At 48.8% G+C, this 21,068-nt stretch overlaps 39 non-coding genes across 39 annotated transcripts; all 39 read right to left on the bottom strand.

Moving 5' to 3' along the window:
• Nucleotides 1–300: 300 nt before the first annotated feature.
• LOC130649995 (U4 spliceosomal RNA) lies at nt 301–439 on the bottom strand. Its single transcript, XR_008983403.1, has one exon. It is a non-coding gene; the product is annotated as a U4 spliceosomal RNA (small nuclear RNA).
• A 395-nt stretch (nt 440–834) lies between these two features.
• Nucleotides 835–973, bottom strand: LOC130649941 (U4 spliceosomal RNA). The gene has a single exon (XR_008983353.1). It is a non-coding gene; the product is annotated as a U4 spliceosomal RNA (small nuclear RNA).
• Nucleotides 974–1,368: 395 nt separating this feature from the next.
• Nucleotides 1,369–1,507, bottom strand: LOC130650276 (U4 spliceosomal RNA). The gene has a single exon (XR_008983671.1). It is a non-coding gene; the product is annotated as a U4 spliceosomal RNA (small nuclear RNA).
• Nucleotides 1,508–1,902: 395 nt separating this feature from the next.
• Nucleotides 1,903–2,041, bottom strand: LOC130650275 (U4 spliceosomal RNA). The gene has a single exon (XR_008983670.1). It is a non-coding gene; the product is annotated as a U4 spliceosomal RNA (small nuclear RNA).
• Nucleotides 2,042–2,436: 395 nt separating this feature from the next.
• Nucleotides 2,437–2,575, bottom strand: LOC130649967 (U4 spliceosomal RNA). The gene has a single exon (XR_008983377.1). It is a non-coding gene; the product is annotated as a U4 spliceosomal RNA (small nuclear RNA).
• A 395-nt stretch (nt 2,576–2,970) lies between these two features.
• Nucleotides 2,971–3,109, bottom strand: LOC130650274 (U4 spliceosomal RNA). Its single transcript, XR_008983669.1, has one exon. It is a non-coding gene; the product is annotated as a U4 spliceosomal RNA (small nuclear RNA).
• A 395-nt stretch (nt 3,110–3,504) lies between these two features.
• On the bottom strand, nt 3,505–3,643 carry LOC130650273 (U4 spliceosomal RNA). The gene has a single exon (XR_008983668.1). It is a non-coding gene; the product is annotated as a U4 spliceosomal RNA (small nuclear RNA).
• Nucleotides 3,644–4,038: 395 nt separating this feature from the next.
• On the bottom strand, nt 4,039–4,177 carry LOC130650272 (U4 spliceosomal RNA). Its single transcript, XR_008983667.1, has one exon. It is a non-coding gene; the product is annotated as a U4 spliceosomal RNA (small nuclear RNA).
• Nucleotides 4,178–4,572: 395 nt separating this feature from the next.
• Nucleotides 4,573–4,711, bottom strand: LOC130650271 (U4 spliceosomal RNA). The gene has a single exon (XR_008983666.1). It is a non-coding gene; the product is annotated as a U4 spliceosomal RNA (small nuclear RNA).
• Nucleotides 4,712–5,106: 395 nt separating this feature from the next.
• Nucleotides 5,107–5,245, bottom strand: LOC130650270 (U4 spliceosomal RNA). Its single transcript, XR_008983665.1, has one exon. It is a non-coding gene; the product is annotated as a U4 spliceosomal RNA (small nuclear RNA).
• Nucleotides 5,246–5,640: 395 nt separating this feature from the next.
• Nucleotides 5,641–5,779, bottom strand: LOC130650269 (U4 spliceosomal RNA). Its single transcript, XR_008983664.1, has one exon. It is a non-coding gene; the product is annotated as a U4 spliceosomal RNA (small nuclear RNA).
• Nucleotides 5,780–6,174: 395 nt separating this feature from the next.
• On the bottom strand, nt 6,175–6,313 carry LOC130650268 (U4 spliceosomal RNA). Its single transcript, XR_008983663.1, has one exon. It is a non-coding gene; the product is annotated as a U4 spliceosomal RNA (small nuclear RNA).
• Nucleotides 6,314–6,708: 395 nt separating this feature from the next.
• On the bottom strand, nt 6,709–6,847 carry LOC130650267 (U4 spliceosomal RNA). Its single transcript, XR_008983662.1, has one exon. It is a non-coding gene; the product is annotated as a U4 spliceosomal RNA (small nuclear RNA).
• Nucleotides 6,848–7,242: 395 nt separating this feature from the next.
• LOC130649901 (U4 spliceosomal RNA) lies at nt 7,243–7,381 on the bottom strand. Its single transcript, XR_008983314.1, has one exon. It is a non-coding gene; the product is annotated as a U4 spliceosomal RNA (small nuclear RNA).
• A 395-nt stretch (nt 7,382–7,776) lies between these two features.
• Nucleotides 7,777–7,915, bottom strand: LOC130650265 (U4 spliceosomal RNA). Its single transcript, XR_008983660.1, has one exon. It is a non-coding gene; the product is annotated as a U4 spliceosomal RNA (small nuclear RNA).
• Nucleotides 7,916–8,310: 395 nt separating this feature from the next.
• LOC130649992 (U4 spliceosomal RNA) lies at nt 8,311–8,449 on the bottom strand. The gene has a single exon (XR_008983401.1). It is a non-coding gene; the product is annotated as a U4 spliceosomal RNA (small nuclear RNA).
• A 395-nt stretch (nt 8,450–8,844) lies between these two features.
• Nucleotides 8,845–8,983, bottom strand: LOC130649940 (U4 spliceosomal RNA). The gene has a single exon (XR_008983352.1). It is a non-coding gene; the product is annotated as a U4 spliceosomal RNA (small nuclear RNA).
• A 395-nt stretch (nt 8,984–9,378) lies between these two features.
• LOC130650263 (U4 spliceosomal RNA) lies at nt 9,379–9,517 on the bottom strand. The gene has a single exon (XR_008983659.1). It is a non-coding gene; the product is annotated as a U4 spliceosomal RNA (small nuclear RNA).
• Nucleotides 9,518–9,912: 395 nt separating this feature from the next.
• LOC130650262 (U4 spliceosomal RNA) lies at nt 9,913–10,051 on the bottom strand. Its single transcript, XR_008983658.1, has one exon. It is a non-coding gene; the product is annotated as a U4 spliceosomal RNA (small nuclear RNA).
• Nucleotides 10,052–10,446: 395 nt separating this feature from the next.
• On the bottom strand, nt 10,447–10,585 carry LOC130650261 (U4 spliceosomal RNA). The gene has a single exon (XR_008983657.1). It is a non-coding gene; the product is annotated as a U4 spliceosomal RNA (small nuclear RNA).
• A 395-nt stretch (nt 10,586–10,980) lies between these two features.
• LOC130650260 (U4 spliceosomal RNA) lies at nt 10,981–11,119 on the bottom strand. The gene has a single exon (XR_008983656.1). It is a non-coding gene; the product is annotated as a U4 spliceosomal RNA (small nuclear RNA).
• Nucleotides 11,120–11,514: 395 nt separating this feature from the next.
• Nucleotides 11,515–11,654, bottom strand: LOC130649890 (U4 spliceosomal RNA). Its single transcript, XR_008983304.1, has one exon. It is a non-coding gene; the product is annotated as a U4 spliceosomal RNA (small nuclear RNA).
• A 395-nt stretch (nt 11,655–12,049) lies between these two features.
• LOC130650259 (U4 spliceosomal RNA) lies at nt 12,050–12,188 on the bottom strand. Its single transcript, XR_008983655.1, has one exon. It is a non-coding gene; the product is annotated as a U4 spliceosomal RNA (small nuclear RNA).
• Nucleotides 12,189–12,583: 395 nt separating this feature from the next.
• On the bottom strand, nt 12,584–12,722 carry LOC130650258 (U4 spliceosomal RNA). The gene has a single exon (XR_008983654.1). It is a non-coding gene; the product is annotated as a U4 spliceosomal RNA (small nuclear RNA).
• A 395-nt stretch (nt 12,723–13,117) lies between these two features.
• Nucleotides 13,118–13,256, bottom strand: LOC130650257 (U4 spliceosomal RNA). Its single transcript, XR_008983653.1, has one exon. It is a non-coding gene; the product is annotated as a U4 spliceosomal RNA (small nuclear RNA).
• A 395-nt stretch (nt 13,257–13,651) lies between these two features.
• LOC130650256 (U4 spliceosomal RNA) lies at nt 13,652–13,790 on the bottom strand. The gene has a single exon (XR_008983652.1). It is a non-coding gene; the product is annotated as a U4 spliceosomal RNA (small nuclear RNA).
• Nucleotides 13,791–14,185: 395 nt separating this feature from the next.
• Nucleotides 14,186–14,324, bottom strand: LOC130650255 (U4 spliceosomal RNA). Its single transcript, XR_008983651.1, has one exon. It is a non-coding gene; the product is annotated as a U4 spliceosomal RNA (small nuclear RNA).
• A 395-nt stretch (nt 14,325–14,719) lies between these two features.
• On the bottom strand, nt 14,720–14,858 carry LOC130650253 (U4 spliceosomal RNA). Its single transcript, XR_008983649.1, has one exon. It is a non-coding gene; the product is annotated as a U4 spliceosomal RNA (small nuclear RNA).
• Nucleotides 14,859–15,253: 395 nt separating this feature from the next.
• LOC130649923 (U4 spliceosomal RNA) lies at nt 15,254–15,392 on the bottom strand. Its single transcript, XR_008983336.1, has one exon. It is a non-coding gene; the product is annotated as a U4 spliceosomal RNA (small nuclear RNA).
• A 395-nt stretch (nt 15,393–15,787) lies between these two features.
• On the bottom strand, nt 15,788–15,926 carry LOC130650252 (U4 spliceosomal RNA). Its single transcript, XR_008983648.1, has one exon. It is a non-coding gene; the product is annotated as a U4 spliceosomal RNA (small nuclear RNA).
• Nucleotides 15,927–16,321: 395 nt separating this feature from the next.
• Nucleotides 16,322–16,460, bottom strand: LOC130649984 (U4 spliceosomal RNA). The gene has a single exon (XR_008983393.1). It is a non-coding gene; the product is annotated as a U4 spliceosomal RNA (small nuclear RNA).
• A 395-nt stretch (nt 16,461–16,855) lies between these two features.
• Nucleotides 16,856–16,994, bottom strand: LOC130650251 (U4 spliceosomal RNA). The gene has a single exon (XR_008983647.1). It is a non-coding gene; the product is annotated as a U4 spliceosomal RNA (small nuclear RNA).
• Nucleotides 16,995–17,389: 395 nt separating this feature from the next.
• Nucleotides 17,390–17,528, bottom strand: LOC130650250 (U4 spliceosomal RNA). Its single transcript, XR_008983646.1, has one exon. It is a non-coding gene; the product is annotated as a U4 spliceosomal RNA (small nuclear RNA).
• Nucleotides 17,529–17,923: 395 nt separating this feature from the next.
• Nucleotides 17,924–18,062, bottom strand: LOC130649921 (U4 spliceosomal RNA). Its single transcript, XR_008983334.1, has one exon. It is a non-coding gene; the product is annotated as a U4 spliceosomal RNA (small nuclear RNA).
• A 395-nt stretch (nt 18,063–18,457) lies between these two features.
• Nucleotides 18,458–18,596, bottom strand: LOC130650249 (U4 spliceosomal RNA). The gene has a single exon (XR_008983645.1). It is a non-coding gene; the product is annotated as a U4 spliceosomal RNA (small nuclear RNA).
• A 395-nt stretch (nt 18,597–18,991) lies between these two features.
• On the bottom strand, nt 18,992–19,130 carry LOC130649983 (U4 spliceosomal RNA). The gene has a single exon (XR_008983392.1). It is a non-coding gene; the product is annotated as a U4 spliceosomal RNA (small nuclear RNA).
• Nucleotides 19,131–19,525: 395 nt separating this feature from the next.
• LOC130649951 (U4 spliceosomal RNA) lies at nt 19,526–19,664 on the bottom strand. The gene has a single exon (XR_008983362.1). It is a non-coding gene; the product is annotated as a U4 spliceosomal RNA (small nuclear RNA).
• A 395-nt stretch (nt 19,665–20,059) lies between these two features.
• LOC130650248 (U4 spliceosomal RNA) lies at nt 20,060–20,198 on the bottom strand. Its single transcript, XR_008983644.1, has one exon. It is a non-coding gene; the product is annotated as a U4 spliceosomal RNA (small nuclear RNA).
• A 395-nt stretch (nt 20,199–20,593) lies between these two features.
• LOC130650247 (U4 spliceosomal RNA) lies at nt 20,594–20,732 on the bottom strand. The gene has a single exon (XR_008983643.1). It is a non-coding gene; the product is annotated as a U4 spliceosomal RNA (small nuclear RNA).
• Between the last annotated feature and the right edge of the window lie 336 nt (nt 20,733–21,068).

The following is a 21,068-nucleotide window of genomic DNA, read 5'->3' as shown; positions in this document are numbered from 1 at the left end:
CCACTTAAACAGTTTTCATATTCATAGCCGAACTAAGACAAGTGTCCGTTGTCGTCGTGAGAGTAAGGGCCAGTGCCGCAACGAGCGCTTTGTCTCCACCACTGATTCGCCATTTACACCTAGAATGCCCACCGTCTGCGGAAGTGACCAGTTGCGTTGAAAAGAGGCGATGCATAATGTGTCCTGCTTTACACGAAAGGGTTCTTCTCCATCCGGAAGCGAGCAAACAAGAATTTTTGCGCTTTTCTTGCATTCGACGCAGTCTTCGTGAGCTCAGCAGATTTCTATTTTTAGGCATGGTCCCAGTGAGAACCTCCAAATATTACAACGCCGGCGATGTTTCACGCCGTCATGCGGGATATTGGGTAAAGTTTTCAATTAGCAATCACCACGCCTCGGTTAAACCTCATTGGCTATGGTAATGCCACTGCGCAAAGCTAACCCAACAAGAACGGCAACCATCGCGTGCTTCTTTAACGTTATCGATTGCTTGTGGTTACGGCATTTTGGTCCCCATCTCGCCTTTCCCTTGTGCCACTTAAACAGTTTTCATATTCATAGCCGAACTAAGACAAGTGTCCGTTGTCGTCGTGAGAGTAAGGGCCAGTGCCGCAACGAGCGCTTTGTCTCCACCACTGATTCGCCATTTACACCTAGAATGCCCACCGTCTGCGGAAGTGACCAGTTGCGTTGAAAAGAGGCGATGCATAATGTGTCCTGCTTTACACGAAAGGGTTCTTCTCCATCCGGAAGCGAGCAAACAAGAATTTTTGCGCTTTTCTTGCATTCGACGCAGTCTTCGTGAGCTCAGCAGATTTCTATTTTTAGGCATGGTCCCAGTGGGAACCTTCAAATATTGCAACGCCGGCGATGTTTCACGCCGTCATGCGGGATAGTGGGAAAAGTTTTCAATTAGCAATCACCACGCCTCGGTTAAACCTCATTGGCTATGGTAATGCCACTGCGCAAAGCTAACCCAACAAGAACGGCAACCATCGCGTGCTTCTTTAACGTTATCGATTGCTTGTGGTTACGGCATTTTGGTCCCCATCTCACCTTTCCCTTGTGCCACTTAAACAGTTTTCATATTCATAGCCGAACTAAGACAAGTGTCCGTTGTCGTCGTGAGAGTAAGGGCCAGTGCCGCAACGAGCGCTTTGTCTCCACCACTGATTCGCCATTTACACCTAGAATGCCCACCGTCTGCGGAAGTGACCAGTTGCGTTGAAAAGAGGCGATGCATAATGTGTCCTGCTTTACACGAAAGGGTTCTTCTCCATCCGGAAGCGAGCAAACAAGAATTTTTGCGCTTTTCTTGCATTCGACGCAGTCTTCGTGAGCTCAGCAGATTTCTATTTTTAGGCATGGTCCCAGTGGGAACCTCCAAATATTGCAACGCCGGCGATGTTTCACGCCGTCATGCGGGATATTGGGAAAAGTTTTCAATTAGCAATCACCACGCCTCGGTTAAACCTCATTGGCTATGGTAATGCCACTGCGCAAAGCTAAGCCAACAAGAGCGGCAACCATCGCGTGCTTCTTTAACGTTATCGATTGCTTGTGGTTACGGCATTTTGGTCCCCATCTCGCCTTTCCCTTGTGCCACTTAAACAGTTTTCATATTCATAGCCGAACTAAGACAAGTGTCCGTTGTCGTCGTGAGAGTAAGGGCCAGTGCCGCAACGAGCGCTTTGTCTCCACCACTGATTCGCCATTTACACCTAGAATGCCCACCGTCTGCGGAAGCGACCAGTTGCGTTGAAAAGAGGCGATGCATAATGTGTCCTGCTTTACACGAAAGGGTTCTTCTCCATCCGGAAGCGAGCAAACAAGAATTTTTGCGCTTTTCTTGCATTCGACGCAGTCTTCGTGAGCTCAGCAGATTTCTATTTTTAGGCATGGTCCCAGTGGGAACCTCCAAATATTGCAACGCCGGCGATGTTTCACGCCGTCATGCGGGATATTGGGAAAAGTTTTCAATTAGCAATCACCACGCCTCGGTTAAACCTCATTGGCTATGGTAATGCCACTGCGCAAAGCTAAGCCAACAAGAGCGGCAACCATCGCGTGCTTCTTTAACGTTATCGATTGCTTGTGGTTACGGCATTTTGGTCCCCATCTCGCCTTTCCCTTGTGCCACTTAAACAGTTTTCATATTCATAGCCGAACTAAGACAAGTGTCCGTTGTCGTCGTGAGAGTAAGGGCCAGTGCCGCAACGAGCGCTTTGTGTCCACCACTGATTCGCCATTTACACCTAGAATGCCCACCGTCTGCGGAAGTGACTAGTTGCGTTGAAAAGAGGCGATGCATAATGTGTCCTGCTTTACACGAAAGGGTTCTTCTCCATCCGGAAGCGAGCAAACAAGAATTTTTGCGCTTTTCTTGCATTCGACGCAGTCTTCGTGAGCTCAGCAGATTTCTATTTTTAGGCATGGTCCCAGTGGGAACCTCCAAATATTGCAACGCCGGCGATGTTTCACGCCGTCATGCGGGATATTGGGAAAAGTTTTCAATTAGCAATCACCACGCCTTGGTTAAACCTCATTGGCTATGGTAATGCCACTGCGCAAAGCTAAGCCAACAAGAGCGGCAACCATCGCGTGCTTCTTTAACGTTATCGAATGCTTGTGGTTACGGTATTTTGGTCCCCATCTCGCCTTTCCCTTGTGCCACTTAAACAGTTTTCATATTCATAGCCGAACTAAGACAAGTGTCCGTTGTCGTCGTGAGAGTAAGGGCCAGTGCCGCAACGAGCGCTTTGTCTCCACCACTGATTCGCCATTTACACCTAGAATGCCCACCGTCTGCGGAAGTGACCAGTTGCGTTGAAAAGAGGCGATGCATAATGTGTCCTGCTTTACACGAAAGGGTTCTTCTCCATCCGGAAGCGAGCAAACAAGAATTTTTGCGCTATTCTTGCATTCGACGCAGTCTTCGTGAGCTCAGCAGATTTCTATTTTTAGGCATGGTCCCAGTGGGAACCTCCAAATATTGCAACGCCGGCGATGTTTCACGCCGTCATGCGGGATATTGGGAAAAGTTTTCAATTAGCAATCACCACGCCTCGGTTAAACCTCATTGGCTATGGTAATGCCACTGCGCAAAGCTAAGCCAACAAGAGCGGCAACCATCGCGTGCTTCTTTAACGTTATCGATTGCTTGTGGTTACGGCATTTTGGTCCCCATCTCGCCTTTCCCTTGTGCCACTTAAACAGTTTTCATATTCATAGCCGAACTAAGACAAGTGTCCGTTGTCGTCGTGAGAGTAAGGGCCAGTGCCGCAACGAGCGCTTTGTCTCCACCACTGATTCGCCATTTACACCTAGAATGCCCACCGTCTGCGGAAGTGACCAGTTGCGTTGAAAAGAGGCGATGCATAATGTGTCCTGCTTTACACGAAAGGGTTCTTCTCCATCCGGAAGCGAGCAAACAAGAATTTTTGCGCTTTTCTTGCATTCGACGCAGTCTTCGTGAGCTCAGCAGATTTCTATTTTTAGGCATGGTCCCAGTGGGAACCTCCAAATATTGCAACGCCGGCGATGTTTCACGCCGTCATGCGGGATATTGGGAAAAGTTTTCAATTAGCAATCACCACGCCTCGGTTAAACCTCATTGGCTATGGTAATGCCACTGCGCAAAGCTAAGCCAACAAGAGCGGCAACCATCGCGTGCTTCTTTAACGTTATCGATTGCTTGTGGTTACGGCATTTTGGTCCCCATCTCGCCTTTCCCTTGTGCCACTTAAACAGTTTTCATATTCATAGCCGAACTAAGACAAGTGTCCGTTGTCGTCGTGAGAGTAAGGGCCAGTGCCGCAACGAGCGCTTTGTCTCCACCACTGATTCGCCATTTACACCTAGAATGCCCACCGTCTGCGGAAGTGACCAGTTGCGTTGAAAAGAGGCGATGCATAATGTGTCCTGCTTTACACGAAAGGGTTCTTCTCCATCCGGAAGCGAGCAAACAAGAATTTTTGCGCTTTTCTTGCATTCGACGCAGTCTTCGTGAGCTCAGCAGATTTCTATTTTTAGGCATGGTCCCAGTGGGAACCTCCAAATATTGCAACGCCGGCGATGTTTCACGCCGTCATGCGGGATATTGGGAAAAGTTTTCAATTAGCAATCACCACGCCTCGGTTAAACCTCATTGGCTATGGTAATGCCACTGCGCAAAGCTAAGCCAACAAGAGCGGCAACCATCGCGTGCTTCTTTAACGTTATCGATTGCTTGTGGTTACGGCATTTTGGTCCCCATCTCGCCTTTCCCTTGTGCCACTTAAACAGTTTTCATATTCATAGCCGAACTAAGACAAGTGTCCGTTGTCGTCGTGAGAGTAAGGGCCAGTGCCGCAACGAGCGCTTTGTCTCCACCACTGATTCGCCATTTACACCTAGAATGCCCACCGTCTGCGGAAGTGACCAGTTGCGTTGAAAAGAGGCGATGCATAATGTGTCCTGCTTTACACGAAAGGGTTCTTCTCCATCCGGAAGCGAGCAAACAAGAATTTTTGCGCTTTTCTTGCATTCGACGCAGTCTTCGTGAGCTCAGCAGATTTCTATTTTTAGGCATGGTCCCAGTGGGAACCTCCAAATATTGCAACGCCGGCGATGTTTCACGCCGTCATGCGGGATATTGGGAAAAGTTTTCAATTAGCAATCACCACGCCTCGGTTAAACCTCATTGGCTATGGTAATGCCACTGCGCAAAGCTAAGCCAACAAGAGCGGCAACCATCGCGTGCTTCTTTAACGTTATCGATTGCTTGTGGTTACGGCATTTTGGTCCCCATCTCGCCTTTCCCTTGTGCCACTTAAACAGTTTTCATATTCATAGCCGAACTAAGACAAGTGTCCGTTGTCGTCGTGAGAGTAAGGGCCAGTGCCGCAACGAGCGCTTTGTCTCCACCACTGATTCGCCATTTACACCTAGAATGCCCACCGTCTGCGGAAGTGACCAGTTGCGTTGAAAAGAGGCGATGCATAATGTGTCCTGCTTTACACGAAAGGGTTCTTCTCCATCCGGAAGCGAGCAAACAAGAATTTTTGCGCTTTTCTTGCATTCGACGCAGTCTTCGTGAGCTCAGCAGATTTCTATTTTTAGGCATGGTCCCAGTGGGAACCTCCAAATATTGCAACGCCGGCGATGTTTCACGCCGTCATGCGGGATATTGGGAAAAGTTTTCAATTAGCAATCACCACGCCTCGGTTAAACCTCATTGGCTATGGTAATGCCACTGCGCAAAGCTAAGCCAACAAGAGCGGCAACCATCGCGTGCTTCTTTAACGTTATCGATTGCTTGTGGTTACGGCATTTTGGTCCCCATCTCGCCTTTCCCTTGTGCCACTTAAACAGTTTTCATATTCATAGCCGAACTAAGACAAGTGTCCGTTGTCGTCGTGAGAGTAAGGGCCAGTGCCGCAACGAGCGCTTTGTCTCCACCACTGATTCGCCATTTACACCTAGAATGCCCACCGTCTGCGGAAGTGACCAGTTGCGTTGAAAAGAGGCGATGCATAATGTGTCCTGCTTTACACGAAAGGGTTCTTCTCCATCCGGAAGCGAGCAAACAAGAATTTTTGCGCTTTTCTTGCATTCGACGCAGTCTTCGTGAGCTCAGCAGATTTCTATTTTTAGGCATGGTCCCAGTGGGAACCTCCAAATATTGCAACGCCGGCGATGTTTCACGCCGTCATGCGGGATATTGGGAAAAGTTTTCAATTAGCAATCACCACGCCTCGGTTAAACCTCATTGGCTATGGTAATGCCACTGCGCAAAGCTAAGCCAACAAGAGCGGCAACCATCGCGTGCTTCTTTAACGTTATCGATTGCTTGTGGTTACGGCATTTTGGTCCCCATCTCGCCTTTCCCTTGTGCCACTTAAACAGTTTTCATATTCATAGCCGAACTAAGACAAGTGTCCGTTGTCGTCGTGAGAGTAAGGGCCAGTGCCGCAACGAGCGCTTTGTCTCCACCACTGATTCGCCATTTACACCTAGAATGCCCACCGTCTGCGGAAGTGACCAGTTGCGTTGAAAAGAGGCGATGCATAATGTGTCCTGCTTTACACGAAAGGGTTCTTCTCCATCCGGAAGCGAGCAAACAAGAATTTTTGCGCTTTTCTTGCATTCGACGCAGTCTTCGTGAGCTCAGCAGATTTCTATTTTTAGGCATGGTCCCAGTGGGAACCTCCAAATATTGCAACGCCGGCGATGTTTCACGCCGTCATGCGGGATATTGGGAAAAGTTTTCAATTAGCAATCACCACGCCTCGGTTAAACCTCATTGGCTATGGTAATGCCACTGCGCAAAGCTAAGCCAACAAGAGCGGCAACCATCGCGTGCTTCTTTAACGTTATCGATTGCTTGTGGTTACGGCATTTTGGTCCCCATCTCGCCTTTCCCTTGTGCCACTTAAACAGTTTTCATATTCATAGCCGAACTAAGACAAGTGTCCGTTGTCGTCGTGAGAGTAAGGGCCAGTGCCGCAACGAGCGCTTTGTCTCCACCACTGATTCGCCATTTACACCTAGAATGCCCACCGTCTGCGGAAGTGACCAGTTGCGTTGAAAAGAGGCGATGCATAATGTGTCCTGCTTTACACGAAAGGGTTCTTCTCCATCCGGAAGCGAGCAAACAAGAATTTTTGCGCTTTTCTTGCATTCGACGCAGTCTTCGTGAGCTCAGCAGATTTCTATTTTTAGGCATGGTCCCAGTGGGAACCTCCAAATATTGCAACGCCGGCGATGTTTCACGCCGTCATGCGGGATATTGGGAAAAGTTTTCAATTAGCAATCACCACGCCTCGGTTAAACCTCATTGGCTATGGTAATGCCACTGCGCAAAGCTAAGCCAACAAGAGCGGCAACCATCGCGTGCTTCTTTAACGTTATCGATTGCTTGTGGTTACGGCATTTTGGTCCCCATCTCGCCTTTCCCTTGTGCCACTTAAACAGTTTTCATATTCATAGCCGAACTAAGACAAGTGTCCGTTGTCGTCGTGAGAGTAAGGGCCAGTGCCGCAACGAGCGCTTTGTCTCCACCACTGATTCGCCATTTACACCTAGAATGCCCACCGTCTGCGGAAGTGACCAGTTGCGTTGAAAAGAGGCGATGCATAATGTGTCCTGCTTTACACGAAAGGGTTCTTCTCCATCCGGAAGCGAGCAAACAAGAATTTTTGCGCTTTTCTTGCATTCGACGCAGTCTTCGTGAGCTCAGCAGATTTCTATTTTTAGGCATGGTCCCAGTGGGAACCTCCAAATATTGCAACGCCGGCGATGTTTCACGCCGTCATGCGGGATATTGGGAAAAGTTTTCAATTAGCAATCACCACGCCTCGGTTAAACCTCATTGGCTATGATAATGCCACTGCGCAAAGCTAAGCCAACAAGAGCGGCAACCATCGCGTGCTTCTTTAACGTTATCGATTGCTTGTGGTTACGGCATTTTGGTCCCCATCTCGCCTTTCCCTTGTGCCACTTAAACAGTTTTCATATTCATAGCCGAACTAAGACAAGTGTCCGTTGTCGTCGTGAGAGTAAGGGCCAGTGCCGCAACGAGCGCTTTGTCTCCACCACTGATTCGCCATTTACACCTAGAATGCCCACCGTCTGCGGAAGTGACCAGTTGCGTTGAAAAGAGGCGATACATAATGTGTCCTGCTTTACACGAAAGGGTTCTTCTCCATCCGGAAGCGAGCAAACAAGAATTTTTGCGCTTTTCTTGCATTCGACGCAGTCTTCGTGAGCTCAGCAGATTTCTATTTTTAGGCATGGTCCCAGTGGGAACCTCCAAATATTGCAACGCCGGCGATGTTTCACGCCGTCATGCGGGATATTGGGAAAAGTTTTCAATTAGCAATCACCACGCCTCGGTTAAACCTCATTGGCTATGGTAATGCCACTGCGCAAAGCTAAGCCAACAAGAGCGGCAACCATCGCGTGCTTCTTTAACGTTATCGATTGCTTGTGGTTACGGCATTTTGGTCCCCATCTCGCCTTTCCCTTGTGCCACTTAAACAGTTTTCATATTCATAGCCGAACTAAGACAAGTGTCCGTTGTCGTCGTGAGAGTAAGGGCCAGTGCCGCAACGAGCGCTTTGTCTCCACCACTGATTCGCCATTTACACCTAGAATGCCCACCGTCTGCGGAAGTGACCAGTTGCGTTGAAAAGAGGCGATGCATAATGTGTCCTGCTTTACACGAAAGGGTTCTTCTCCATCCGGAAGCGAGCAAACAAGAATTTTTGCGCTTTTCTTGCATTCGACGCAGTCTTCGTGAGCTCAGCAGATTTCTATTTTTAGGCATGGTCCCAGTGAGAACCTCCAAATATTACAACGCCGGCGATGTTTCACGCCGTCATGCGGGATATTGGGTAAAGTTTTCAATTAGCAATCACCACGCCTCGGTTAAACCTCATTGGCTATGGTAATGCCACTGCGCAAAGCTAACCCAACAAGAACGGCAACCATCGCGTGCTTCTTTAACGTTATCGATTGCTTGTGGTTACGGCATTTTGGTCCCCATCTCGCCTTTCCCTTGTGCCACTTAAACAGTTTTCATATTCATAGCCGAACTAAGACAAGTGTCCGTTGTCGTCGTGAGAGTAAGGGCCAGTGCCGCAACGAGCGCTTTGTCTCCACCACTGATTCGCCATTTACACCTAGAATGCCCACCGTCTGCGGAAGTGACCAGTTGCGTTGAAAAGAGGCGATGCATAATGTGTCCTGCTTTACACGAAAGGGTTCTTCTCCATCCGGAAGCGAGCAAACAAGAATTTTTGCGCTTTTCTTGCATTCGACTCAGTCTTCGTGAGCTCAGCAGATTTCTATTTTTAGGCATGGTCCCAGTGGGAACCTTCAAATATTGCAACGCCGGCGATGTTTCACGCCGTCATGCGGGATAGTGGGAAAAGTTTTCAATTAGCAATCACCACGCCTCGGTTAAACCTCATTGGCTATGGTAATGCCACTGCGCAAAGCTAACCCAACAAGAACGGCAACCATCGCGTGCTTCTTTAACGTTATCGATTGCTTGTGGTTACGGCATTTTGGTCCCCATCTCACCTTTCCCTTGTGCCACTTAAACAGTTTTCATATTCATAGCCGAACTAAGACAAGTGTCCGTTGTCGTCGTGAGAGTAAGGGCCAGTGCCGCAACGAGCGCTTTGTCTCCACCACTGATTCGCCATTTACACCTAGAATGCCCACCGTCTGCGGAAGTGACCAGTTGCGTTGAAAAGAGGCGATGCATAATGTGTCCTGCTTTACACGAAAGGGTTCTTCTCCATCCGGAAGCGAGCAAACAAGAATTTTTGCGCTTTTCTTGCATTCGACGCAGTCTTCGTGAGCTCAGCAGATTTCTATTTTTAGGCATGGTCCCAGTGGGAACCTCCAAATATTGCAACGCCGGCGATGTTTCACGCCGTCATGCGGGATATTGGGAAAAGTTTTCAATTAGCAATCACCACGCCTCGGTTAAACCTCATTGGCTATGGTAATGCCACTGCGCAAAGCTAAGCCAACAAGAGCGGCAACCATCGCGTGCTTCTTTAACGTTATCGATTGCTTGTGGTTACGGCATTTTGGTCCCCATCTCGCCTTTCCCTTGTGCCACTTAAACAGTTTTCATATTCATAGCCGAACTAAGACAAGTGTCCGTTGTCGTCGTGAGAGTAAGGGCCAGTGCCGCAACGAGCGCTTTGTCTCCACCACTGATTCGCCATTTACACCTAGAATGCCCACCGTCTGCGGAAGCGACCAGTTGCGTTGAAAAGAGGCGATGCATAATGTGTCCTGCTTTACACGAAAGGGTTCTTCTCCATCCGGAAAGGAGCAAACAAGAATTTTTGCGCTTTTCTTGCATTCGACGCAGTCTTCGTGAGCTCAGCAGATTTCTATTTTTAGGCATGGTCCCAGTGGGAACCTCCAAATATTGCAACGCCGGCGATGTTTCACGCCGTCATGCGGGATATTGGGAAAAGTTTTCAATTAGCAATCACCACGCCTCGGTTAAACCTCATTGGCTATGGTAATGCCACTGCGCAAAGCTAAGCCAACAAGAGCGGCAACCATCGCGTGCTTCTTTAACGTTATCGATTGCTTGTGGTTACGGCATTTTGGTCCCCATCTCGCCTTTCCCTTGTGCCACTTAAACAGTTTTCATATTCATAGCCGAACTAAGACAAGTGTCCGTTGTCGTCGTGAGAGTAAGGGCCAGTGCCGCAACGAGCGCTTTGTCTCCACCACTGATTCGCCATTTACACCTAGAATGCCCACCGTCTGCGGAAGTGACCAGTTGCGTTGAAAAGAGGCGATGCATAATGTGTCCTGCTTTACACGAAAGGGTTCTTCTCCATCCGGAAGCGAGCAAACAAGAATTTTTGCGCTTTTCTTGCATTCGACGCAGTCTTCGTGAGCTCAGCAGATTTCTATTTTTAGGCATGGTCCCAGTGGGAACCTCCAAATATTGCAACGCCGGCGATGTTTCACGCCGTCATGCGGGATATTGGGAAAAGTTTTCAATTAGCAATCACCACGCCTCGGTTAAACCTCATTGGCTATGGTAATGCCACTGCGCAAAGCTAAGCCAACAAGAGCGGCAACCATCGCGTGCTTCTTTAACGTTATCGATTGCTTGTGGTTACGGCATTTTGGTCCCCATCTCGCCTTTCCCTTGTGCCACTTAAACAGTTTTCATATTCATAGCCGAACTAAGACAAGTGTCCGTTGTCGTCGTGAGAGTAAGGGCCAGTGCCGCAACGAGCGCTTTGTCTCCACCACTGATTCGCCATTTACACCTAGAATGCCCACCGTCTGCGGAAGCGACCAGTTGCGTTGAAAAGAGGCGATGCATAATGTGTCCTGCTTTACACGAAAGGGTTCTTCTCCATCCGGAAGCGAGCAAACAAGAATTTTTGCGCTTTTCTTGCATTCGACGCAGTCTTCGTGAGCTCAGCAGATTTCTATTTTTAGGCATGGTCCCAGTGGGAACCTCCAAATATTGCAACGCCGGCGATGTTTCACGCCGTCATGCGGGATATTGGGAAAAGTTTTCAATTAGCAATCACCACGCCTCGGTTAAACCTCATTGGCTATGGTAATGCCACTGCGCAAAGCTAAGCCAACAAGAGCGGCAACCATCGCGTGCTTCTTTAACGTTATCGATTGCTTGTGGTTACGGCATTTTGGTCCCCATCTCGCCTTTCCCTTGTGCCACTTAAACAGTTTTCATATTCATAGCCGAACTAACACAAGTGTCCGTTGTCGTCGTGAGAGTAAGGGCCAGTGCCGCAACGAGCGCTTTGTCTCCACCACTGATTCGCCATTTACACCTAGAATGCCCACCGTCTGCGGAAGTGACCAGTTGCGTTGAAAAGAGGCGATGCATAATGTGTCCTGCTTTACACGAAAGGGTTCTTCTCCATCCGGAAGCGAGCAAACAAGAATTTTTGCGCTTTTCTTGCATTCGACGCAGTCTTCGTGAGCTCAGCAGATTTCTATTTTTAGGCATGGTCCCAGTGGGAACCTCCAAATATTGCAACGCCGGCGATGTTTCACGCCGTCATGCGGGATATTGGGGAAAAGTTTTCAATTAGCAATCACCACGCCTCGGTTAAACCTCATTGGCTATGGTAATGCCACTGCGCAAAGCTAAGCCAACAAGAGCGGCAACCATCGCGTGCTTCTTTAACGTTATCGATTGCTTGTGGTTACGGCATTTTGGTCCCCATCTCGCCTTTCCCTTGTGCCACTTAAACAGTTTTCATATTCATAGCCGAACTAAGACAAGTGTCCGTTGTCGTCGTGAGAGTAAGGGCCAGTGCCGCAACGAGCGCTTTGTCTCCACCACTGATTCGCCATTTACACCTAGAATGCCCACCGTCTGCGGAAGTGACCAGTTGCGTTGAAAAGAGGCGATGCATAATGTGTCCTGCTTTACACGAAAGGGTTCTTCTCCATCCGGAAGCGAGCAAACAAGAATTTTTGCGCTTTTCTTGCATTCGACGCAGTCTTCGTGAGCTCAGCAGATTTCTATTTTTAGGCATGGTCCCAGTGGGAACCTCCAAATATTGCAACGCCGGCGATGTTTCACGCCGTCATGCGGGATATTGGGAAAAGTTTTCAATTAGCAATCACCACGCCTCGGTTAAACCTCATTGGCTATGGTAATGCCACTGCGCAAAGCTAAGCCAACAAGAGCGGCAACCATCGCGTGCTTCTTTAACGTTATCGATTGCTTGTGGTTACGGCATTTTGGTCCCCATCTCGCCTTTCCCTTGTGCCACTTAAACAGTTTTCATATTCATAGCCGAACTAAGACAAGTGTCCGTTGTCGTCGTGAGAGTAAGGGCCAGTGCCGCAACGAGCGCTTTGTCTCCACCACTGATTCGCCATTTACACCTAGAATGCCCACCGTCTGCGGAAGTGACCAGTTGCGTTGAAAAGAGGCGATGCATAATGTGTCCTGCTTTACACGAAAGGGTTCTTCTCCATCCGGAAGCGAGCAAACAAGAATTTTTGCGCTTTTCTTGCATTCGACGCAGTCTTCGTGAGCTCAGCAGATTTCTATTTTTAGGCATGGTCCCAGTGGGAACCTCCAAATATTGCAACGCCGGCGATGTTTCACGCCGTCATGCGGGATATTGGGAAAAGTTTTCAATTAGCAATCACCACGCCTCGGTTAAACCTCATTGGCTATGGTAATGCCACTGCGCAAAGCTAAGCCAACAAGAGCGGCAACCATCGCGTGCTTCTTTAACGTTATCGATTGCTTGTGGTTACGGCATTTTGGTCCCCATCTCGCCTTTCCCTTGTGCCACTTAAACAGTTTTCATATTCATAGCCGAACTAAGACAAGTGTCCGTTGTCGTCGTGAGAGTAAGGGCCAGTGCCGCAACGAGCGCTTTGTCTCCACCACTGATTCGCCATTTACACCTAGAATGCCCACCGTCTGCGGAAGTGACCAGTTGCGTTGAAAAGAGGCGATGCATAAAGTGTCCTGCTTTACACGAAAGGGTTCTTCTCCATCCGGAAGCGAGCAAACAAGAATTTTTGCGCTTTTCTTGCATTCGACGCAGTCTTCGTGAGCTCAGCAGATTTCTATTTTTAGGCATGGTCCCAGTGGGAACCTCCAAATATTGCAACGCCGGCGATGTTTCACGCCGTCATGCGGGATATTGGGAAAAGTTTTCAATTAGCAATCACCACGCCTCGGTTAAACCTCATTGGCTATGGTAATGCCACTGCGCAAAGCTAAGCCAACAAGAGCGGCAACCATCGCGTGCTTCTTTAACGTTATCGATTGCTTGTGGTTACGGCATTTTGGTCCCCATCTCGCCTTTCCCTTGTGCCACTTAAACAGTTTTCATATTCATAGCCGAACTAAGACAAGTGTCCGTTGTCGTCGTGAGAGTAAGGGCCAGTGCCGCAACGAGCGCTTTGTCTCCACCACTGATTCGCCATTTACACCTAGAATGCCCACCGTCTGCGGAAGTGACCAGTTGCGTTGAAAAGAGGCGATGCATAATGTGTCCTGCTTTACACGAAAGGGTTCTTCTCCATCCGGAAGCGAGCAAACAAGAATTTTTGCGCTTTTCTTGCATTCGACGCAGTCTTCGTGAGCTCAGCAGATTTCTATTTTTAGGCATGGTCCCAGTGGGAACCTCCAAATATTGCAACGCCGGCGATGTTTCACGCCGTCATGCGGGATATTGGGAAAAGTTTTCAATTAGCAATCACCACGCCTCGGTTAAACCTCATTGGCTATGGTAATGCCACTGCGCAAAGCTAAGCCAACAAGAGCGGCAACCATCGCGTGCTTCTTTAACGTTATCGATTGCTTGTGGTTACGGCATTTTGGTCCCCATCTCGCCTTTCCCTTGTGCCACTTAAACAGTTTTCATATTCATAGCCGAACTAAGACAAGTGTCCGTTGTCGTCGTGAGAGTAAGGGCCAGTGCCGCAACGAGCGCTTTGTCTCCACCACTGATTCGCCATTTACACCTAGAATGCCCACCGTCTGCGGAAGTGACCAGTTGCGTTGAAAAGAGGCGATGCATAATGTGTCCTGCTTTACACGAAAGGGTTCTTCTCCATCCGGAAGCGAGCAAACAAGAATTTTTGCGCTTTTCTTGCATTCGACGCAGTCTTCGTGAGCTCAGCAGATTTCTATTTTTAGGCATGGTCCCAGTGGGAACCTCCAAATATTGCAACGCCGGCGATGTTTCACGCCGTCATGCGGGATATTGGGAAAAGTTTTCAATTAGCAATCACCACGCCTCGGTTAAACCTCATTGGCTATGGTAATGCCACTGCGCAAAGCTAAGCCAACAAGAGCGGCAACCATCGCGTGCTTCTTTAACGTTATCGATTGCTTGTGGTTACGGCATTTTGGTCCCCATCTCGCCTTTCCGTTGTGCCACTTAAACAGTTTTCATATTCATAGCCGAACTAAGACAAGTGTCCGTTGTCGTCGTGAGAGTAAGGGCCAGTGCCGCAACGAGCGCTTTGTCTCCACCACTGATTCGCCATTTACACCTAGAATGCCCACCGTCTGCGGAAGTGACCAGTTGCGTTGAAAAGAGGCGATGCATAATGTGTCCTGCTTTACACGAAAGGGTTCTTCTCCATCCGGAAGCGAGCAAACAAGAATTTTTGCGCTTTTCTTGCATTCGACGCAGTCTTCGTGAGCTCAGCAGATTTCTATTTTTAGGCATGGTCCCAGTGGGAACCTCCAAATATTGCAACGCCGGCGATGTTTCACGCCGTCATGCGGGATATTGGGAAAAGTTTTCAATTAGCAATCACCACGCCTCGGTTAAACCTCATTGGCTATGGTAATGCCACTGCGCAAAGCTAAGCCAACAAGAGCGGCAACCATCGCGTGCTTCTTTAACGTTATCGATTGCTTGTGGTTACGGCATTTTGGTCCCCATCTCGCCTTTCCCTTGTGCCACTTAAACAGTTTTCATATTCATAGCCGAACTAAGACAAGTGTCCGTTGTCGTCGTGAGAGTAAAGGCCAGTGCCGCAACGAGCGCTTTGTCTCCACCACTGATTCGCCATTTACACCTAGAATGCCCACCGTCTGCGGAAGTGACCAGTTGCGTTGAAAAGAGGCGATGCATAATGTGTCCTGCTTTACACGAAAGGGTTCTTCTCCATCCGGAAGCGAGCAAACAAGAATTTTTGCGCTTTTCTTGCATTCGACGCAGTCTTCGTGAGCTCAGCAGATTTCTATTTTTAGGCATGGTCCCAGTGGGAACCTCCAAATATTGCAACGCCGGCGATGTTTCACGCCGTCATGCGGGATATTGGGAAAAGTTTTCAATTAGCAATCACCACGCCTCGGTTAAACCTCATTGGCTATGGTAATGCCACTGCGCAAATCTAACCCAACAAGAACGGCAACCATCGCGTGCTTCTTTAACGTTATCGATTGCTTGTGGTTACGGCATTTTGGTCCCCATCTCACCTTTCCCTTGTGCCACTTAAACAGTTTTCATATTCATAGCAGAACTAAGACAAGTGTCCGTTGTCGTCGTGAGAGTAAGGGCCAGTGCCGCAACGAGCGCTTTGTCTCCACCACTGATTCGCCATTTACACCTAGAATGCCCACCGTCTGCGGAAGAGACCAGTTGCGTTGAAAAGAGGCGATGCATAATGTGTCCTGCTTTACACGAAAGGGTTCTTCTCCATCCGGAAGCGAGCAAACAAGAATTTTTGCGCTTTTCTTGCATTCGACGCAGTCTTCGTGAGCTCAGCAGATTTCTAATTTTAGGCATGGTCCCAGTGGGAACCTCCAAATATTGCAACGCCGGCGATGTTTCACGCCGTCATGCGGGATATTGGGAAAAGTTTTCAATTAGCAATCACCACGCCTCGGTTAAACCTCATTGGCTATGGTAATGCCACTGCGCAAAGCTAAGCCAACAGGAACGGCAACCATCGCGTGCTTCTTTAACGTTATCGATTGCTTGTGGTTACGGCATTTTGGTCCCCATCTCGCCTTTCCCTTGTGCCACTTAAACAGTTTTCATATTCATAGCCGAACTAAGACAAGTGTCCGTTGTCGTCGTGAGAGTAAGGGCCAGTGCCGCAACGAGCGCTTTGTCTCCACCACTGATTCGCCATTTACACCTAGAATGCCCACCGTCTGCGGAAGTGACCAGTTGCGTTGAAAAGAGGCGATGCATGATGTGTCCTGCTTTACACGAAAGGGTTCTTCTCCATCCGGAAGCGAGCAAACAAGAATTTTTGCGCTTTTCTTGCATTCGACGCAGTCTTCGTGAGCTCAGCAGATTTCTATTTTTAGGCATGGTCCCAGTGAGAACCTCCAAATATTACAACGCCGGCGATGTTTCACGCCGTCATGCGGGATATTGGGAAAAGTTTTCAATTAGCAATCACCACGCCTCGGTTAAACCTCATTGGCTATGGTAATGCCACTGCGCAAAGCTAAGCCAACAAGAGCGGCAACCATCGCGTGCTTCTTTAACGTTATCGATTGCTTGTGGTTACGGCATTTTGGTCCCCATCTCGCCTTTCCCTTGTGCCACTTAAACAGTTTTCATATTCATAGCCGAACTAAGACAAGTGTCCGTTGTCGTCGTGAGAGTAAGGGCCAGTGCCGCAACGAGCGCTTTGTCTCCACCACTGATTCGCCATTTACACCTAGAATGCCCACCGTCTGCGGAAGTGACCAGTTGCGTTGAAAAGAGGCGATGCATAATGTGTCCTGCTTTACACGAAAGGGTTCTTCTCCATCCGGAAGCGAGCAAACAAGAATTTTTGCGCTTTTCTTGCATTCGACGCAGTCTTCGTGAGCTCAGCAGATTTCTATTTTTAGGCATGGTCCCAGTGGGAACCTCCAAATATTGCAACGCCGGCGATGTTTCACGCCGTCATGCGGGATATTGGGAAAAGTTTTCAATTAGCAATCACCACGCCTCGGTTAAACCTCATTGGCTATGGTAATGCCACTGCGCAAAGCTAAGCCAACAAGAGCGGCAACCATCGCGTGCTTCTTTAACGTTATCGATTGCTTGTGGTTACGGCATTTTGGTCCCCATCTCGCCTTTCCGTTGTGCCACTTAAACAGTTTTCATATTCATAGCCGAACTAAGACAAGTGTCCGTTGTCGTCGTGAGAGTAAGGGCCAGTGCCGCAACGAGCGCTTTGTCTCCACCACTGATTCGCCATTTACACCTAGAATGCCCACCGTCTGCGGAAGTGACCAGTTGCGTTGAAAAGAGGCGATGCATAATGTGTCCTGCTTTACACGAAAGGGTTCTTCTCCATCCGGAAGCGAGCAAACAAGAATTTTTGCGCTTTTCTTGCATTCGACGCAGTCTTCGTGAGCTCAGCAGATTTCTATTTTTAGGCATGGTCCCAGTGGGAACCTCCAAATATTGCAACGCCGGCGATGTTTCACGCCGTCATGCGGGATATTGGGAAAAGTTTTCAATTAGCAATCACCACGCCTCGGTTAAACCTCATTGGCTATGGTAATGCCACTGCGCAAAGCTAAGCCAACAAGAGCGGCAACCATCGCGTGCTTCTTTAACGTTATCGATTGCTTGTGGTTACGGCATTTTGGTCCCCATCTCGCCTTTCCCTTGTGCCACTTAAACAGTTTTCATATTCATAGCCGAACTAAGACAAGTGTCCGTTGTCGTCGTGAGAGTAAAGGCCAGTGCCGCAACGAGCGCTTTGTCTCCACCACTGATTCGCCATTTACACCTAGAATGCCCACCGTCTGCGGAAGTGACCAGTTGCGTTGAAAAGAGGCGATGCATAATGTGTCCTGCTTTACACGAAAGGGTTCTTCTCCATCCGGAAGCGAGCAAACAAGAATTTTTGCGCTTTTCTTGCATTCGACGCAGTCTTCGTGAGCTCAGCAGATTTCTATTTTTAGGCATGGTCCCAGTGGGAACCTCCAAATATTGCAACGCCGGCGATGTTTCACGCCGTCATGCGGGATATTGGGAAAAGTTTTCAATTAGCAATCACCACGCCTCGGTTAAACCTCATTGGCTATGGTAATGCCACTGCGCAAATCTAACCCAACAAGAACGGCAACCATCGCGTGCTTCTTTAACGTTATCGATTGCTTGTGGTTACGGCATTTTGGTCCCCATCTCACCTTTCCCTTGTGCCACTTAAACAGTTTTCATATTCATAGCAGAACTAAGACAAGTGTCCGTTGTCGTCGTGAGAGTAAGGGCCAGTGCCGCAACGAGCGCTTTGTCTCCACCACTGATTCGCCATTTACACCTAGAATGCCCACCGTCTGCGGAAGAGACCAGTTGCGTTGAAAAGAGGCGATGCATAATGTGTCCTGCTTTACACGAAAGGGTTCTTCTCCATCCGGAAGCGAGCAAACAAGAATTTTTGCGCTTTTCTTGCATTCGACGCAGTCTTCGTGAGCTCAGCAGATTTCTAATTTTAGGCATGGTCCCAGTGGGAACCTCCAAATATTGCAACGCCGGCGATGTTTCACGCCGTCATGCGGGATATTGGGAAAAGTTTTCAATTAGCAATCACCACGCCTCGGTTAAACCTCATTGGCTATGGTAATGCCACTGCGCAAAGCTAAGCCAACAGGAACGGCAACCATCGCGTGCTTCTTTAACGTTATCGATTGCTTGTGGTTACGGCATTTTGGTCCCCATCTCGCCTTTCCCTTGTGCCACTTAAACAGTTTTCATATTCATAGCCGAACTAAGACAAGTGTCCGTTGTCGTCGTGAGAGTAAGGGCCAGTGCCGCAACGAGCGCTTTGTCTCCACCACTGATTCGCCATTTACACCTAGAATGCCCACCGTCTGCGGAAGTGACCAGTTGCGTTGAAAAGAGGCGATGCATGATGTGTCCTGCTTTACACGAAAGGGTTCTTCTCCATCCGGAAGCGAGCAAACAAGAATTTTTGCGCTTTTCTTGCATTCGACGCAGTCTTCGTGAGCTCAGCAGATTTCTATTTTTAGGCATGGTCCCAGTGAGAACCTCCAAATATTACAACGCCGGCGATGTTTCACGCCGTCATGCGGGATATTGGGAAAAGTTTTCAATTAGCAATCACCACGCCTCGGTTAAACCTCATTGGCTATGGTAATGCCACTGCGCAAAGCTAACCCAACAAGAACGGCAACCATCGCGTGCTTCTTTAACGTTATCGATTGCTTGTGGTTACGGCATTTTGGTCCCCATCTCGCCTTTCCCTTGTGCCACTTAAACAGTTTTCATATTCATAGCCGAACTAAGACAAGTGTCCGTTGTCGTCGTGAGAGTAAGGGCCAGTGCCGCAACGAGCGCTTTGTCTCCACCACTGATTCGCCATTTACACCTAGAATGCCCACCGTCTGCGGAAGTGACCAGTTGCGTTGAAAAGAGGCGATGCATAATGTGTCCTGCTTTACACGAAAGGGTTCTTCTCCATCCGGAAGCGAGCAAACAAGAATTTTTGCGCTTTTCTTGCATTCGACGCAGTCTTCGTGAGCTCAGCAGATTTCTATTTTTAGGCATGGTCCCAGTGGGAACCTCCAAATATTGCAACGCCGGCGATGTTTCACGCCGTCATGCGGGATATTGGGAAAAGTTTTCAATTTGCAATCACCACGCCTCGGTTAAACCTCATTGGCTATGGTAATGCCACTGCGCAAAGCTAACCCAACAAGAACGGCAACCATCGCGTGCTTCTTTAACGTTATCGATTGCTTGTGGTTACGGCATTTTGGTCCCCATCTCGCCTTTCCCTTGTGCCACTTAAACAGTTTTCATATTCATAGCCGAACTAAGACAAGTGTCCGTTGTCGTCGTGAGAGTAAGGGCCAGTGCCGCAACGAGCGCTTTGTCTCCACCACTGATTCGCCATTTACACCTAGAATGCCCACCGTCTGCGGAAGTGACCAGTTGCGTTGAAAAGAGGCGATGCATAATGTGTCCTGCTTTACACGAAAGGGTTCTTCTCCATCCGGAAGCGAGCAAACAAGAATTTTTGCGCTTTTCTTGCATTCGACGCAGTCTTCGTGAGCTCAGCAGATTTCTATTTTTAGGCATGGTCCCAGTGGGAACCTCCAAATATTGCAACGCCGGCGATGTTTCACGCCGTCATGCGGGATATTGGGAAAAGTTTTCAATTAGCAATCACCACGCCTCGGTTAAACCTCATTGGCTATGGTAATGCCACTGCGCAAAGCTAAGCCAACAAGAGCGGCAACCATCGCGTGCTTCTTTAACGTTATCGATTGCTTGTGGTTACGGCATTTTGGTCCCCATCTCGCCTTTCCCTTGTGCCACTTAAACAGTTTTCATATTCATAGCCGAACTAAGACAAGTGTCCGTTGTCGTCGTGAGAGTAAGGGCCAGTGCCGCAACGAGCGCTTTGTCTCCACCACTGATTCGCCATTTACACCTAGAATGCCCACCGTCTGCGGAAGTGACCAGTTGCGTTGAAAAGAGGCGATGCATAATGTGTCCTGCTTTACACGAAAGGGTTCTTCTCCATCCGGAAGCGAGCAAACAAGAATTTTTGCGCTTTTCTTGCATTCGACGCAGTCTTCGTGAGCTCAGCAGATTTCTATTTTTAGGCATGGTCCCAGTGGGAACCTCCAAATATTGCAACGCCGGCGATGTTTCACGCCGTCATGCGGGATATTGGGAAAAGTTTTCAATTAGCAATCACCACGCCTCGGTTAAACCTCATTGGCTATGGTAATGCCACTGCGCAAAGCTAAGCCAACAAGAGCGGCAACCATCGCGTGCTTCTTTAACGTTATCGATTGCTTGTGGTTACGGCATTTTGGTCCCCATCTCGCCTTTCCCTTGTGCCACTTAAACAGTTTTCATATTCATAGCCGAACTAAGACAAGTGTCCGTTGTCGTCGTGAGAGTAAGGGCCGGTGCCGCAACGAGCGCTTTGTCTCCACCACTGATTCGCCATTTACACCTAGAATGCCCACCGTCTGCGGAAGTGACCAGTTGCGTTGAAAAGAGGCGATGCATAATGTGTCCTGCTTTACACGAAAGGGTTCTTCTCCATCCGGAAGCGAGCAAACAAGAATTTTTGCG

This window comes from Hydractinia symbiolongicarpus, chromosome 7 (genome assembly GCF_029227915.1).
Source record: "Hydractinia symbiolongicarpus strain clone_291-10 chromosome 7, HSymV2.1, whole genome shotgun sequence".
NCBI classification, from domain to species: domain Eukaryota; kingdom Metazoa; phylum Cnidaria; class Hydrozoa; order Anthoathecata; family Hydractiniidae; genus Hydractinia; species Hydractinia symbiolongicarpus.
The sequence above is the reverse complement of the archived record's forward strand: the minus strand, read 5'-3'. Positions and strand labels throughout refer to the sequence as shown.